The sequence below is a fragment of the Diadema setosum genome, chromosome 20 (genome assembly GCF_964275005.1).
Source record: "Diadema setosum chromosome 20, eeDiaSeto1, whole genome shotgun sequence".
NCBI lineage: Eukaryota > Metazoa > Echinodermata > Echinoidea > Diadematoida > Diadematidae > Diadema > Diadema setosum.
This window is the reverse complement of record NC_092704.1, coordinates 20,990,814-20,995,166: the sequence shown is the minus strand read 5'-3', so window position 1 is coordinate 20,995,166 and position 4,353 is coordinate 20,990,814. Positions and strand designations below refer to the sequence as shown.

The following is a 4,353-nucleotide window of genomic DNA, read 5'->3' as shown; positions in this document are numbered from 1 at the left end:
ACAGGTTCTAATTGCAAATGTGCTACATGTAGAAACTGCTCTCACAGTAATGTGATGTGATATACAATGTAGAGATAACAAAATCCTGTGCTGACGACTTGCATGTAGGCCTATATCTTTTAAATATGAAATGTCATAATAGAAATAGTTGTATAGCAAAGATTGCCAATTTACACAGGTAAGGTAGTCATTTGCAAAAAAAAAAAAAAAAAAAAAAAAAAAAAACACTGCTCAGCATTCTGTCATTAGTCAATTTTGGCATCTACACATTATACTCCTATCATATTGAACAATTATGATAACAATAATATAACATGTAAATTAAAAAAACCTAACAAATGCAACCACTTTCAAATAACTTGCACATTTGCAGGGAAAAAAAAATTAAGTGAAGGTCCAAGAATCAATGTCACATGGTTTAATGACTTCAAGTACAAAGAACACTATACTATTTCAGTGTGGAGACCTTCTACATATTGCATTGTCAAAACACATTCAGTTTAGGGTTTTAGCGTATACAATTATATCAGTAGAACATCATGTAGGGACCTACCAAAATGTATATTACAATGTATTTTTATATCTATGTGAATGAAAACTGAACATCTTGTTTGAAGTACTTCCAACACATTTGTTTATCAAAATTCATACCTTTTTTTGGCTATAAAATATAGATGCAATGAATATTACAAGGGCACAAACTCCATTTACCACAAAAATATTGTCCTCATAATAATGTGATTTGATAGAGTTATCACAAAATTATGTGCTGAAAAGTGTCTTCCAAAATGCTGATGGACAATGCTACTGTGTAGGATCTGCTGTGCCACTTGAATGTAACACATGGCATGATATCAGTGATCACATAAATGATGATGAGGACAATAATCATTATGAAGATGATGATAGTAATAAAAACATTAGCAATAACAACAATAGTAGTAGTAGTAATAATAATAATAATTAGAGCAATAATGAAATGTGTGAAAGGCCCTTTCAGTGATGTACACTGCTGTGCATGACAGCCCTGCGTAAGTTCACTTTAAAACACTGATGCAATATTTTATTGTAACGGAGTAATTGTAGCTTTTCACCACTGAAACACCTGGGAAACACAGGGGGAAAAAAGACCAAATGAAAAAATAAAAGGACAAAACACTTTGTGCCTGGATATTGCAGCCCTTTCAGTTTCCAGTAACAATTTAAGCACATGCAGTTTAGGAGTTTACAGGATTTATATTCCCTACTTGCCACATGGGGCAAGAACAAATTTTCTATGCAATCAATTCAATGTTTCATTCTGATTCACACATTTGAGTACTAACATGTTTGTTGTTACCTCACAGAAAAGACAGAAATAGAGAGTTCAGAAATATGAATGTAGTGTCATATCAGTTAGTATTGCCATCACATGAATGTAGGTCTATGATTGGAATTGATGTTATTCATGTTCAATGTGCATTTATCAGAATCCCCAACAATCCTGGTACAAAGGTGCAGCTTTTTCATTACTAACATGTCTTTTGCTATTATACACAATGAAGGCATAAATTGACAGTAGGCCTACAGGAAGAGCTGGTGTCAGAGCTATTATCATTGCCATCACTTGGATGCACTCAACATAATTATGACATTGACGTCATCCAAGTTCAGTTTTCAAACATTTGCCAGCCACAAAGAAGAACATGAGAGGGGATGTCACTGGCTTCATGGAGCTACATGTAAGTAGCTGGGAGGGCTGGTTCTGATTAATGAGAGGGGATGTCACTGGTTTCACTGAGTTTGGTGGTAGAGAGGGCTGGTCTCCACTGGCGAGATGGATGTCACAGGTCTTGCTGAGCTGCGTAGCCTAGAAGAGGCAGTCTTATTTGGCGAGAGGGGGTGTCACTGGCTTCAACAACCTGGATATCTGGGATGGCACTTGGATGTGATGCTAGCTGTTCCACTGCAATAGAGGCCAACAAGCACATTCTATTGATCTCTCATCTAATGACTGAATGTTGGTAATATAGTAACTACTACACATTTACAATGAAAAATTATTTTACTACTCATATAGACTCAATTAACTATTCAGTATTACACATAGTAAATATTCTCTTTAATGACTAACATTCAAGCAATGACAAGTTTAGTACCGATGAAAGTAATTATGTTAGATGCTGAAAGTCCAATGAAAATACTTAGTAGCCCACTTTATTTATGATATTTACATAAAAATTCCTAAATATGCATGCCAAAGGGACGTCTTCATCATCTAACCTGTTATCTTCTAACATCTGCCCAGGCTCTGATAAAATCAATATCTGTCAGCACTCTCACCAGGTTTTGATCCACTTCAATCTGACCCAAGTCCTTTCCTCAGAGTAGCATTTTCCTCCACAACTAATTGGAGAAGGCAACGGCATTCACGAACTTGTCCTTTTCCATTTCACAGGGGCATCTGGACAGGAGTTCATCTGTATATCAGACACAATGAAAGGCATTAACACTGACTTACAATTAGGATAGTCGCATTAGTTCTTCACCACTCTGTAAATTTAGTCACAGAACTTGCTATCCCTTTTATTTCAGTGTAGAGTCTACCAGGTAGCTATATCTTGTAGTGCTCACATATATGCAACAGAGAAAACTCCATGAAATATGTTAGAAATAGACTGTCTACTGTAGAAGTTAAATAGCAAAAAGGAAAATAAGACCTACAAACCCTAGCCAAATTTTTGATGAGTTGACACTGCACATGACGTCGGGATGACCTCAGCCTCTCATTGTGCATCTACAAAGTAGGCCCTATGTATACAAGCTCTTATAGGGCCTATGTCTTTAAATCCAGCCACATGCATGGGATCTGGGAGTCTGTAATTCAACATACAATCATATAGGAGGCCTATATGTGGCTGCAATGTACAAACTATGTAACTTGTAACCCTAAAAGTAATGATCAAGACAACCATAATCTTATTAACCACTACCACAGCTATGGGTTCAAAAAAAAAAAATGTTATCAATTATTACAGCAAGAATAATAACAGCATCGTTTGAGAACACAGAGTTAAATCGAACAATTTATTGATGTTTTGTTTACTAAATATCAACATTAATTTTCATTTGCAGGTTCAAAACAGTTGTTGGATCTAGGTGTATTAAAACAAAATGTACCAGGTAATTAAAGACAGTTTGTACAAACCTTTTGTACCAGTGCAAGGGCTGGTTTCAATGGGCAAGAGGGGATGTCACTGGCTTCATCAAGCTGGGTAGCTGGGAGGGCTGGTCTCGACTGATGAGAGGGGACATCACTGGCTTCACCAAGCTGGGTGTAGCTGGTCGAAACTGACGAGAGGAAATGTCACTGGCTTCATCAAGCTGGTTAGCTAGGAGGGCTGGTTTCAACTGATGAAAGGAGATGTCACTGGCTTCACCGAGCTGGGTAGCTGGTCGAAACTGACGAGAGGGAATTTCACTGGCTTCTGACATCAAGCTCGGTAGCTGGGAGGGCTGGTCTCAACTGACGAGAGGGTATGTCACTGGCTTCACTGAGCTGCCTAGTCAGGATGGTCCTTGAATGTGATGCTGGCTGTTGCCCTACAAAAGATACCCACATTTGCCACAATAATATCTGACAGACCTTTCTCAACAACTAGCACCTACTGTGTTATAAAGCATACACCATTAACCACTACACTAGGGACTGAGTGAACTGCGCTGCAATGCATATACGCCATTAGCCACTTATGTATACGCACAATAGATACACTTCAATCAACATTTTTGCAATGCCATGTGTACCGGAGACAATAATTAGGTACCTTACCAAACATGTGAATTCACGTTTTTGGTCCGCGATCATAGCTGCCGTGACAACATATACACGGTTGACTCTCCACAAACTATTTGTAAAAACCGAGAGTGACCAGATGATCACTCTACGCAGGTCTTCGCTGACACTTTCACTCATTCAGTGTCGTTTCGTAAAATTGGATTTCTCGCCTATCGCCGATTTGTAACAAACGGCAGTTCTGATGAGTGTCGTAACTTTCTTATTTCGAAATTTTGAGACCCATAATTTGACATGAAGGTAGAATAGGGCAACATAATCCAGAATATGGTAAAATAGGAATTCGCGTATATACAAGCAAAACATTTTAGCGTGCCTTTTCTTAAGGTGAACAGCGATTTTGTGCAATTGCCAGAAGCACATTTGAAAAAGGAGAACTGTTGAGCCAAATTTGGGATATGTCATTACGCAGAGAAAAAAAAAAAAATCCAGTTATCTAATATATTGGCAGAGAAAAAGGGCCTCGGACTAGGAATGGTAGAACATTGGTCTAGGATACCTACCATACTACCTCAATC

The 4,353-nt window shown here is 37.9% G+C and overlaps 1 long non-coding RNA gene across 1 annotated transcript; it reads right to left on the bottom strand.

The window, feature by feature from the left end:
- Positions 1 to 214: 214 nt before the first annotated feature.
- On the bottom strand, positions 215 to 3,311 carry LOC140243706 (uncharacterized). The gene is made up of 3 exons (XR_011902246.1): positions 3,188 to 3,311; positions 2,323 to 2,459; positions 215 to 1,945 (listed from the first exon to the last, which is right to left on the bottom strand). It is a non-coding gene; the product is annotated as an uncharacterized lncRNA (long non-coding RNA).
- Positions 3,312 to 4,353: the final 1,042 nt, after the last annotated feature.